Source organism: Spinacia oleracea, chromosome 5, assembly GCF_020520425.1.
Source record: "Spinacia oleracea cultivar Varoflay chromosome 5, BTI_SOV_V1, whole genome shotgun sequence".
NCBI classification, from domain to species: Eukaryota; Viridiplantae; Streptophyta; class Magnoliopsida; order Caryophyllales; family Amaranthaceae; genus Spinacia; species Spinacia oleracea.
In genome coordinates this window covers 16,651,478-16,665,639 of record NC_079491.1, presented here as the reverse complement: position 1 = coordinate 16,665,639, position 14,162 = coordinate 16,651,478, and the positions used below count along the sequence as shown (strand labels likewise).

Below are 14,162 nucleotides of genomic sequence, written 5' to 3'. Positions count from 1 at the left end.
AGCACAGGGCCACCCAAAAATAAAGGGCCCAATCGAAAAGTCCAACTACCTATTAAAAAAAAAAAAAAAAAATGCTCTTAATTGAGAATTGCGAAACAGACGTTAGGACTTAGGCATTCAATTCAACTTCTAGGAAATCGAAAATCACGGGCTTCATGGCATTGAAAAATGAAAATCAATCACCTCACCAACTTCCCAAATTTAATTTCCTACTTTCCTTCCTCAATATTCAATCTCCATAACTCCATTCAATCACCATGATTCATCTCCCCTAATTTAATTTTCTTTCCTATTCCAAAATCTCAATTCCAAAAATATTGTTTTGAATTTTCAACTGAAATTTCACATCAGATTATCAATTTGACCGAAAAAAAAGATTTTGCCATCAATGGAACCGATAATTTCGCAACAAACGGCTAGATTTTCCCCCTTTAAATTCTTCTACTTTTTTCAAACAAATCATCAATTTCATATTCTCATTCGAAGAAAAAAATTATCAGATTTAGATTTGGGGATTCATTGATTTATTGAAGATGAAGAACAAGATTCACAGAGCCAAAGGTATTTTCTTCTTAATTTCGTCATTTTACAATGGAATTTCCGATTTTGTTATTTTACAATTGATTTTTTCGATTTTTTTATTTTTCAATTGAATTTCCGAAAATTTTACAGTTCCTTATTTTAATTCGTTATTTATCAAAATTTCGTTAATTTCGATTTATTTTCTTTCAGAATTTCGTTCTTAATTTCGTTAATTTCGATTTATTTTCGTTCAAAATTTCGGTATTTTCGTTCTTAATTCGTTATTTTCGATTCTTAATTTGTTATTTTCGTTTCTTAATTCGTTATTTTCGTTTTATTTTTGTCAAAATTTCGTTATTTCGTTATTACTGACTTTCGTTATTTCCTTATTTGCTTCTTTTGTTTTGAAGCTAAAGAGTAAAGATTAGGAGAAGCCGATAAGCCGATAATATCATGTTGCATCGGTCCATCTTTTACTTTTAGTAATATTTTGCTTATCGCACTTTTTTTAAATATTAGGGGCCCCATTTTTTAGATTTGGACAAGATTAGAACAGGGCCTCCGAAAAGTTCAAGACGGCCCTGAAATTAAGCAACTAAAAATGTTGTTGTCTTAAAATCACATCCACGTAAACGCAATCTTTTTCCCCTACAACATAGTGTACAAATAAAATAACATTAATCACATATCACAAACATTTCGTAAAATCAAGTTTACATCAGTTTATTGAATAAAGACTTTATCTACTCTTCTATTTCAGCTCTCACCTTCTACTCTTCTTTAAATATTTGCGCCATTGTTGATTTTACTTTCTCCGATATATGGCTTTGTTAATATCTCGAATTATGTATAAGTGAAAATTATAAAAGATAAGATCCCCTATTACTATAATTTTTAAGTATATATAAATTATTTCATATTGTACTATCAGATCAATCCACCATGAAATTGGAAATGGAAGGCAGACGTCCAGTTACCACTAAACCTGTTAAAATCGACCCGACCCGAAAATCTTGGGTCTTGAACAAGGTTTTGTGACCCGTAACCCGATTTTATCCGAATTCGAGCAATCCAAAAAGTAATGGGTCAAAATCCCACCAAATCCGTTTTGGAGCCGACCTATTGAAAATCATTGTATTTAGGCACAATTGTCAAAAAGTACCTTCTTTTTGCCTCACTTTGTGAACTAATACCTTATGTTTCAAGTTTTGTCAAATAGTACCTTGAATTAAAAAGTTATATTAAAAATGGCACCTTATAGCAAAATTCCGGCCAAATTATAAAATTTCCGACCATTGATTCCGTTTGTTGGCACAATTTGAGAGGGAAATCAGCGCGTGTAAACACACACTCATCAAATAACCACATTCAAAGTTTCCAGCTTCCTTTCTTCTTTCATTTACTCCCCTGTATTCTCTGCTTAAATTAACTCCCTCAAATGATGCCTTTATTTATTCCAGACTGCCAGAACAAGTGGTTCACCATCTTCATAAGCTTACAAATAATTGATAATTTTCACAGGTTCTTGATATGAAGTATCTCATGCTACGTTCTTTTTCTCTCTCTTAATTTTGAGTAAGTCGATATATAAACAGCATCACTACATACATAATCTTCATCAATTCAACCATATTTACTACAACATAAACCTTACCTACATCGATGGCACATAATGAGAACCACAACATATCTTATTACTAATTCATGGCGGTCATTCTTGCCCTTTTCGGATCAATGTCAGTTCACTCGATCACCTTAAACACAGAAGTTGATGTCCTCCAGGTCTTAAAAGAATGGATTGATCCAAACTTCATTCCTAACAATTCATTCACTAGTTCCTGGGATTTTTCACTTGACCATTATGAGAGCATAGGGGCTCACTTCCTCGGCATCCTTTGCTCAATTCCAGAGGAAGCCCACAGTTACATGTGGAGCGAAATCTTCGAAGAGATGAATGAGAAAGAGAAGACATCTGCAATGGGAGTAAATTACAACAATGAATTTCTATTGATTACAGTTTGCACCAAAAATCATTTACGAGTAACAGAGGTGCGTATTTTGGCGTGGTTTGTTCAACACGCACATGTTTTTGGAGGGAAACTTGAATCAGTGGCCGGAAATTTGATAATTTGGCCGGAATATTACTATAAGGTACCATTTTTAATACAACTTTTTAATTCAAGGTACTATTTGACAAAACTGAAAACATAAGGTACTAGTTCACAAAGTGAGGCAAAAAGAAGGTACTTTTTGATAATTTTGCCTTGTATTTATAGTAATAAATGAGATTATGAGAAAATTTAAGCATAATAAACACGTTGTTTTTACTATTGTTGTGTGTAATATGATTTTAACTTGAATTATACACCATCTTCTGGTTGAATTTGACTAAATATAAACTAGTGTAGGAAAATTTGTTAATTTGTGCTCATATTTTATATATTTATCATCTAAATTAATGAAAATATAATGCGCGTTTTAAAATCTCTCAAACCGTTGGGTATACCCGAACCCGAAAGTTCTAGGTCTTGAACAAGCATTTGTAAACCCGAACTCGAAAGTGACCGACCCGATTCAACCCAAACCCGAAAATAATTTTTTTTACAACCCGACTCGACCGGCCTGTTTGACAGGTCGATCTAGTTACCACCTTAACCAGCAAAAACACAGGTGTCAATTATGGTAAGCCACTAAGCCCAAATATTTTAAGCGTTGAACTTTGGAGTTAGAAAGTGAACGTTACGTTCTATTCGGATAACAATATATTTAAGGTGTATTCTCTCGCATATTCCCACTAGATATGCTTATCATATGAAGAGAAATTTAGAAAGTAAATTTTTTAAACTAGGGTTCTAAGACGGAACTCGCTTTAACAAAAAGTCATTGGGGATATTTGACAATTGACAGTTGGTTGTTACTTGGTTGTTTTGATTGGCTGCTTTGACCGAGTGTTGACATTGACATTTTTGTTAGCTATTTGATTTATAAAGATGATATGTATACTCATTTGTTGGCGGTTGGTCGTGACAATAAATAGAGGTTTCTTGGACAATCTCATTATACATAAGGCAGAACATAGAAGTAAGACGAATTGAAACCAAACAAAAAATGGAGGTTTCTTGGATAATCTCATTAACATTGTTAATTATTTCCCTCATAACAATTTTAAAGCTTAACAAGAAACAAACACCAAGAAATTTACCTCCAGGTCCACCAAAGCTACCCTTGATCGGAAACCTCCACCAACTAGCTTCAAAAAACACCCTCCCACACCGTCGTCTAGCTGAGCTAGCGACGGAGTACGGCCCCATTATGCACCTTCAGCTAGGAGAAGTTTCAACGGTGGTGATATCCTCACCGGCGATGGCGTAGGAGGTAATGAAAACCCATGATGCGGTGCTTTGTGATCGGCCAAAGTTGTTGTCAGATTTCACCATTGTTGGGTGAAAATCTGTTGGAGGAAATTGAGAGAAAATTCTGAAAGTAGAGTGTTATTGCTTGAATGAATTAATTAAGCAAAATGATTACAATGTATGCTATATATACACGAGTCTAGACTAACACCAATGAGGTGTACTAGCTAATCAAAAGCTTCTATTTGTACACTTCAGCATTAATATACAAAGCTGACTAATGTTACAAAGATGATCAGCATTGATCATCATCTAACAACCCTAACAACCTTCTAACAACCTTCCTTGTTTGTAGGGGAAGTAGTTAGAGTTGATTCTAGAAGCTTCATAATGCATGTGCATGATTCATAGGCTTCACATGCAGCTCGTGAATACCAACACCCCCCCTCAAACTAGGCAGGAGATCAGAGTTGAGCATGCCAAGTTTGCTAGATAGATTCCTATGTTGAACTCCAGGTAAAACCTTAGTGAAAATATCAGCAAGCTGGTTTTGAGTAGGCAAATAGGACAGTTGAAGAAGTCCTTCCAGAACTTTGTCCCTTGTGAAGTGGCAATCCACTTCAATGTGTTTTGTTCTCTCATGGAAAATGGGATTGGTAGCAATGTGAATGGCTGATTGATTATCACAGTGTAGCTCAACTGGTTTGAGATTGTTAACACCAAGTTCTTCTAGTAATCGAATTGTCCAAGTCACCTCACCAGCAGCCTGTGACATGGCTCTGTACTCTGCCTCAGAAGAACTCTTAGAGATGGTGCTTTGTTTTTTAGATTTCCAACTGACGGGAGAGTTACCAAGCAAGAGAATATATCCAGTGACAGACCTCCTTGTGGTGGGACAAGCTGCCCAATCTGAATCAGAAAAGGCTTGTAAAGTGAGCTTGTCAGTGGCTTGTAACAAGATACCTTGACCTGCAGTCCCCTTTATGTACTTAAGGGTATGAATGAGAGCATCAACATGCTGCAATTTAGGAGAGTGCATGAACTGGCTTAATGATTGGACAGCAAAGGAAATATCAGGCCTGGTGTGAGTAAGAAAGTTTAACTTGCCAACAAAACACCTGTACAATTCTGGATCATGATAATCAACTCCATCAGTGGTGAGTTTCAGATTGAGAGGGAATGGGGTAACAGCAGATTTGGAGAGATCCCATTCACAATCATGGAGAAGTTCCTTGGTGTATTTCTTTTGGGTGAGAATGTATCCATCATCAGTGTGACTAATTTCAATTCCCAGAAAGAAATTTAAGAGACTAAGATCCTTGATGCTGAAAGTAAGATGCAGATGTTGTTTAAGTGCAGAAATATTGTCTTCATTAGAGCCAGTGATGGTTATATCATCAACATAGACAGCAACAACAGTAATATCAGTAGAATCCTTCTTGATGAACAAAGAATAGTCATTTTTTGATTGAATGTAGCCCTGAGATTTGAGCTCACAGTGCAATCTTGCAAACCATTGTCTAGAAGCTTGCTTGAGCCCATACAATGATTTATTCAGCTTGCATACATAACCAGGTGGAGCTGGAACCCCTTCAGGAACCTTCATGTACACTTCTTCTTCAAGTGTACCATGTAGGAAAGCATTATTGATATCCAACTGAAACAATTTCCATCCTTTGCTAGCAGCAAGACTAATTAAACACCTCACTGTAGCCATTTTAACAACAGGTGAAAATGTTTCATGATAATCTATGCCATATTTCTGAGTAAATCCTTTAGCCACTAATCTGGCCTTGTACCTCTCAACTGATCCATCTGCATTCTTCTTAATTCTATAAACCCACTTGCATCCAATTGCTTTCTTTCCCTTAGGTAGGATGACATAATCCCAAGTTTTGTTGTGCTGTAAAGCATCAACTTCTTTGTTCATTGCCTCAATCCACTTAGAATCAGTAGCAGCTTCAGAATAGTTAGTAGGTTCAACAAGCTCCATATGAGCAGCAATGAGCAGTTTGTGATTATCTGGCAGTGTATCATATGCAACAAGATTGCACCAATGTTTAGGAGGTTTATGGCATACATAATCATTGAAATGAGAGGGAGGTTTAGAAGTTCTGGTGGATTTTCTTGGTTCTGGAAGAGATAATGTAGGAGAAATGGGAGGAGAAGTATGTGAAAGGGAAGGAGAAGTGGGTGATGACTCTGGATTGGACAAAAGAGGTCCAGAATTGTGAGAGTCAATTTCTTGATCAACAGAAGTGTGTGTGTTTGAGTCTGATGTATTTGATGTTGGTATATCTGGTGTATCAGAAGTGTATGGAGTTTCAATAGGCAAGAAAAATTGAGTAGAGTATGCTGTGGAAGGATTTTGAGAAAAATGAAAAGGAAAGTGATGTTCATAAAAGATAACATCCCTTGAAATGATAGATTTCTTTGTTGTAAGGTTGAGAACTTTGTAAGCTTTATGAGTTGGTGGATAACCAAGTAAAACACAAGCATCTGCTCTAGGATCAAATTTAGACCTATTGATTTTAGGTGTGCTGATGTAACACAAACAACCAAATACTTTCAAGTGTGAAAGATCAGGAGGTTGTTTAAACAATCTTTCATAGGGAGTACTGAATTGTATGCTTTTCAGTGGCATTCTGTTAATGAGAAAAGTTGCAGTAAGAACACAATCACTCCAATACTTATCAGGCAGTTTAGATTGAAAAGAAAGTGCCCTGGCAGTTTCAAGTAAATGCTTATGTTTCCTCTCAACAACTCCATTTTGTTGAGGAGTGTAACTACAGCTCTTTAGGTGTAGAATTCCTTTTCTGAGAAATAATTCCCTCATTCCACCTTCTGTCAGATCAAGAGCATTATCTGATCTAACCTTCTTGACAGTAAGACCAAACTGATTTTCAACATACAAAATAAAATCACTCATGATTTTAACAGAATCAGTTTTATTTCTCATTAAATGAGTCCAAGTCATTCTGGTGTAATCATCTACAATTGTAAGAAATTGGTTACATTTGGAAGAGTCATATACAGAGTAGGGACCCCACACATCTATGTGCAACAAATCAAAAGGTTGTACTGACTTAATACTGCTTACAGAGAAGGGAAATCTTGTCTGTTTGGCTAAGGGACAGATTTGACAGAAACACTCAGCTAAACAACCCTTGACATCAATGCCTTTAATATTCTTTATTTTGCCAAAAGAAATATGTCCTAGCCTAAGATGCCACAGTTTGGCTTCTTCAATTGCTGAAGTACTTGAAAGAGCATAGTTATTGGACTTTGATCTGTCTGATAGTAAGTCTTCATTTAAGCAATATAGGCCTTTGTCCAACTTACCAAGCAGAATGTGCTTGTTCTTGGAAAGGTCCTGTGCAAAACATTCACCATGTGTAAACAAAATTGTGCACTCAATATCACAGCATAGTTGGGAAACACTTATCAGGTTAAACTGGAAACCTGGCACAAACAACACATTCCTAAGTGTTATATTTCTTCCTAGATCAACTGTGCCTTTGTGTGTTACTTGAATTTCTGCTCCATTAGGAATTGTGATTGTATGACACTTATCATCAACTGGTTCTAGATTACTGAACATACTTTTGTCTGAACACATGTGATCACTTGCTCCACTATCTAAAATCCATTTAGTTTTGAATTTAGAACATAAACAAAATGTACCTCTCAGCTGAGTAGCAGTTGCTAGTCCAAGTGAACTGGAGCCTGAGTGTTCAGCTTGATTAGCAGTTTTCTGAGTGTTGAGAAAGCTTAAAAGCTGATTGTATTGTTCTTCTGTGAAGGTTGCATGAACCACTCCTGTGTCTGACTCAACTTGATTTTCTTTCTCAGTGAATTCTTCCAACTGAGCTGCTGCTGCTACTCTTTTTCCTCTGCCTTTGAAATCTTTAGGATAGCCATGTAGTTTCCAACACTTGTCAACAGTGTGGTTTTTCATCTTGCAATGCTCACAGTACAGATTATTTCTAGAATAGGTAAAATTCCTTTGCTGATTTCCACTGCTTGCATTCTGAACACCAAAATTACCAGAGTTAGAAGCATAAGTGGATTTATATGGTCTATTGTCAGTAAACTTGCTTGCAGTAAACACAGTTGATTCCATATTATGAGTTCTGTTGCTGTTGACTTCTTTCTGTTGCTCTTCTTGCAGGAGTAGTCCATATGCCTTTGAAATTGTTGGCAATGGAGACATCATAAGAATAGTGCTCTTGGAATGATCATATTTCTGATTCAACTTCATCAGAAATTGTATTAACCTCTGATCTTGTTGAGATTTCAAATGCTTTTGAGTTAGTGTGCAGCTGCAACCAGTACAAACACATGATGGAAGTGGATCAAGGCCATCAAGCTGGTCCCAAAGAAGCTTGATCTTGGTAAAGAAACTTGAAATTTGCTCATCATCTTCTTGATTCATATCACAAAGTTTCTGTTGTATTGTGAACAATTGTGGACCAGAAGATTGACAAAATCTTTCCTCAAGATCCAACCAGATTTCTCTAGCAGTTTTCAAGTATAGCACACTCCTTGCAATTGAAACCTCAAGAGATCCTAGCATCCAGGATATTACCAAATCGTTACACCTGTTCCAAATTCTGAAGTTTACTGATCCAACAGCTGGCTGATTCATAGTTCCATCAACAAAACTCAACTTGTTCCTAGCAGATAAAGCAATCACCATAGACCTTTTCCAGTCATTGAAGCATTTGCCATCAAATACTATGTTAACCAATTTCGAGGTATTAAGATCATTGTTGCTGAGATAATAGGCAGAGTTTGGATTAAGAGAAGAATCCTGATCATCAGGCATTTTGAAAGAAAAATTCTAGATAGAATTTCTACAGAAAATCAGGAAGAATTCCTAAACAAAAATCGAAGAAAACTGATGATCTAGTTTGAGACAATGACTTGATCAGTTGATCAAATAATCAGAATGTATTTGCGGAAGAAAAAAACTCAGCAGGATCTAAAGATCTTGCTCTGATACCATGTCAGATTTCACCATTGTTGGGTGAAAATCTGTTGGAGGAAATTGAGAGAAAATTCTGAAAGTAGAGTGTTATTGCTTGAATGAATTAATTAAGCAAAATGATTACAATGTATGCTATATATACACGAGTCTAGACTAACACCAATGAGGTGTACTAGCTAATCAAAAGCTTCTATTTGTACACTTCAGCATTAATATACAAAGCTGACTAATGTTACAAAGATGATCAGCATTGATCATCATCTAACAACCCTAACAACCTTCTAACAACCTTCCTTGTTTGTAGGGGAAGTAGTTAGAGTTGATTCTAGAAGCTTCATAATGCATGTGCATGATTCATAGGCTTCACATGCAGCTCGTGAATACCAACAGTTGTTGATGGCTCAAGTGGTGTATTATAACAGCAGTGACATTGCGCTGGCCCCATACGGCGAGTACTGGCGACAAGTCCGAAAGATCGCAACCCTCGAGCTATTTACCGCCCGCCGTGTTCAGGCGTTTCGATGCTTTAGAGAAGACGGAGTCATGGATTTTGTCAAGTCTTTGCTTCCTCAGGAGGAGGCTGGGTCTGTCATCAACCTTACTAGCAAAATTTTCGCCCTTAGTTTTGACATTACTTTAAGGTACAAATATTAGTCCATTCCAATTTTAAAGTTTATACACTTTCTAATATTTTTTTGTTTTTTAAATAATTACAAACGAACTTGGTAGAATCACGATTTCTATATACCTTGAATCGATGTGGTGCTACAAAATTGGATCATAAAATCAGGTGGAATATATTTCACAATTTTTTTTCTTCAGGGTTACATGTTGACCGACACACATATTAGAAGAAATTATAGTTAAATTTGATATTAATAATGATGCAAGGAGGGTAGTTGACAATAAAGAAATAGAAAAAAACAATGTAAGTGGGGTGTAAAAATTAATAAAAATAAAGTTATTTATGATTAGAAAATAATAAAGGTCGTAACATGCGACCTTTAAGCCGTGTCACATGTGTCATGATTTAAATTGAAAACTAAAATATTTGACATATATAACCTATTATACATGTTACAAAGAACGGCAACTTTTATGTAAGACCGCCTTACCGGAAAAACCACTTTCATTGTTTAACTAATCAGTTTCAGTGTGTAACTAATTAATTAGTTTCATTATTTAACTAATTTGTTCAAGTGATTAACTAATTAGTTTCAGTGTTTAACTAATTGATTTCATTGCTTAACTTGTATGACAACAAAGCGGTATTTTGTGTAAGACCGCCTAATATAAAAGTTTGTATACAAAGAAAGGTAGAAAAACCTTAATATTTTAATTTGTTTCCTAGCTTCTTCGTATCAACTACCTTATTTATATATTTTCGTAGTAAAAATATTGCATTGATAGTAAAAATATTCTGATGATGCATAGTCTACGTGGCGCCTATATGTACCAATTAAATTTCGACACGTAAGATTGCGAAAGCTAAATGTTGAAAAATGAATTTAAAAGTTACTTAAAAATAGAATTATAACTCCTAAAAAATACGGCCCGAAAATAATAATTATAACACCTAAAAAGTATAGAGGGAGTAAACCTATAGTATATATACTCGTATCAAGTTATACTCCCTCCGTCCCGGAATACTTGAAACACTTTTCTTATCGGGCCGTCCCGGATTACTTGAAACGCTTTTAAAAATGGAAACTTTACATAATACTTTATTATTTTCTCACCTTACCTAAGGGCCCACCAACAACCCTACTACCCCAAATAAACATTAGAAAATTCATGACCCCCCACCACATCCCACTATCTATATTAAAAAAAATACCCCACTACTAACTACCTTTCAATTAAATAAGAAGTCAATTATAATGAATTAAACTCCGTGCCGGTCAAACGGTTTCAAGTATTTCGGGACGGATGGAGTAATAAAGTACTCAGTATTTACACGGATATCAAGTTGTTTAGTTGATAAAGTATTGAAGAAGTGATACCCAAAATCTGAATTAGATCCCGTCTACACCATTTATCATCTTATTCTTTGTGACTCGATCTCTGTACTCCGTATGATTCTAAAAATAAAAATTTGTATTTTGATACGTAAGATTTTACTAATGACATGTAATACCGGCCAGGTTAGCAGTGAATAAGAAAGGCAACGATGGAGAAGAATTCAGAAGAGTAATTGCAGATATGTCAGCGGCAATCTCTGGATTTTCAATCGGCGACTTATATCCATCGATAAAGTTGATAAGTGTAGTCACCGGTATGAAAAGGAAACTCCAAGAGTTAGTTAAGAGACTTGACATGATAATGGATCCCATAATTCAGGAACATTTATCTAACAACAAACAAACTAAAGGCAAAGAAGAAGGGGATGACATTGTTGATATTCTTCTCAAATATCACAAGGATAACATACAAAATACCAACCAATTTTCCCTCACCACCGATAACATTAAGGCAATTGTTTTTGTAAGTTCATTCTGGAGTAAGGCTTAACTCAATTTCTTTTTTTTTCCGATAAGTCACAAATTAATTACTTAACTTCTTTTTAAGTTTCAACTTTTACGAACAATTACCAGTTACTTTTATTTTTTGAAAATAACTACTCCGTACATTTAACTTTATTTATACCATTTCACAAAAAATGTTAAACTTTTTCAACATATAAAATACGTCAATGAGAAAATTTAGCAGAAAAGCTAGTTAAAGTTTTATGTGAAATGGTAGTGATTCATAACAAAATACAAAATAACATGTAGGGTGCGTTCTGTTCAATTTATTTGACCTGAATTTATCTGAATTTATCTGATATGAACTTATCTGAACTTATTGGAACTTATTGAAACTTTTAATTAGTAGCATTAGTAATAATAATAATAATAATAATAATAATAATAATAATAATAATAATAATTATTATTATTATTATTTGCGTTGTTGAAGCGGATTCAGATGTTTTCAAGGACTCAAGATATTGGAGCTCGTGCTGCTGCTCATATTTTCACCAGGATAGGTTTTGCTATAGCTAGAGGAGTGGGGGCCCAGCTTGTATCTCGGCTTCCCACTAACTATTTGCAAAATTTTTGACTTTGTTAGCATTTGATTTATAATAATAATAATAATAATAATAATAATAATAATAATAATAAATAATAATAATAATAATAATTAAATTAATAAATTAAAATAATTATTATATTATAATAATAATAATTATTATATTATAATAAAATATAATAAAAATAATAAAAATAATAATAAAATAAATTATTAAAATAAATAATAAATAATAATAATAATTATTATTATTATTATTATATATATATATATAAAATAATTAATAATAATAAATAACGTTTTTAGATTTTTACGGGTACGAGTTGAAACGGGTTCGGATTTTAACGTGTTCGGGTTTTAATGGGTACGGGTTGAAACGGGTTCGGATTTTAACGGGTTTAGGATTTAACGGGTATTGGTTGAAACGGGTTCGGATTTTAACAGATCCTGATTAAACGGGAACGGGTTGAAACTGTTTCGGGTTTGTACGGGTTTAAACGGGAACGAGATGAAAATGGGTTTAGTTTAAACGGATTTGAGAATCATATCGGTCATCTTCATGTCAGATCGGGTAAATCGGGTTTGAATGTAATGGGTCAATTTTCGTCGAATTTGGGTTCTTATCGGTTTGGGTTAATATCGTGTCGGGTTATTTATAATCATAATAGTAGTATATATATCACTAATAATAATAATAAGAATAATAATAACATTAAGAAGAAGAAGAATATAAGAATAATTATTAATTATTATTATTATTATTATTATTTTTTTTTTGTTATTATTTTTTTTTTTTTTTGTTATTATTATTATTATTATAATTATTATTATTATTATTATTATTATTATTATTAAATCTTATTGGAACTTATCTGAACTTATTGGAACTGAAATTTATTTTTTTGAAGGTGAACAGAACGCACCCGTAGTATGTATTAGTTGTTTATAAAAATGAAAATATAAAGTAGTTGTTCGAAAATATTGAAACTTTGAACAACAAAAAATTACTCCGTATTAAGAACATATAATTGTAACTTAATTTTGTAATGAAATTGTACAGGAAGTGTTTGGTGCCGGAGGTGAGACATCTTCAACAACAATAGATTGGGCAATGTCTGAATTATTAAAGAACCCGAAAGCAATGGAAAAAGCTCAAAATGAAGTGAGACGAGTATGGCATGGAAAAGAAATAATGTTGGACGAGTCAAGTTTAGACAAGATGAAGTACTTGAAACTTGTAATCAAAGAAACATTAAGGCTTCACCCTCCTCTCCCATGTTTGGTTCCTAGGGAATCCATGGAAAGATGTGAAATTAATGGTTATGAAATACCACAAAATACACGAGTTTTAATCAATGCGTGGACTATTGGAAGAGATCCCGAATATTGGAAAGACCCTCAAATATTTAATCCCGAAAGATTTGAAGAAATGTCATACTACCTCCGTTTCAAAAAGATATTTACAGTTACTATTTGCACGGACTCCAATGCAATATTTAACTAATAATATATCCCATTTTGTATGTGAAAAAATTATAAAAATTTGATATTCTGAAAATACATCCCGAGACTAATCTAACAAGATCTTACATGTAACGTTTTGATGTATATAATGGTGAAAATTTACGGTCAAAGTTTTTATACTTTGGACACATTTTCCAAAGCGTAAAGAACTTTCTGAAACGGAGGTAGTATGTAGATTACAAAGGTACCTATTATGAGTTGATTCCGTTTGGTGCAGGAAGGAGAATGTGCCCTGGAATGGGATTAGGTATAGCTACAGTTGAGCTTGTTTTAAGCATGTTGCTTTACCATTTTGATTGGAAGTTACCTTATGGAACTACACCTGAAGATCTTAACATGGATGATTGGATGAAGCCTTTGGTATAATAGGGAGGAGGAGAAATGATCTTCTAGTCATTCCTGTGCTTTATTCCTTCTCAGGTTTTAAATAATGGTCTTCTTTTTTTTAATTAGCTATCACTGTTCGATAGTAATAACGCACTTATGAAAATTTGCTCACACGTACTTTGTACGGAGTTTTTTTTTTTTTTTTTTTGGGTGCAAATGAGCCACAATGGCGGGGATGAGAATCGATCCCAGGATCACCTGGAACCGGGATGGAAGCTCTAACCAACTTAGCTATCCATCACTCTCACTTTGTACGGAGTATGTGTGTAGAGATCATGTGTATAATAAGTGTATAACTAAATCTAAAATTTGCT

The 14,162-nt window shown here is 34.2% G+C and overlaps 1 pseudogene; it reads left to right on the top strand.

Moving 5' to 3' along the window:
* Nucleotides 1-14,162, top strand: LOC110786009 (cytochrome P450 71D9-like; annotated as a pseudogene).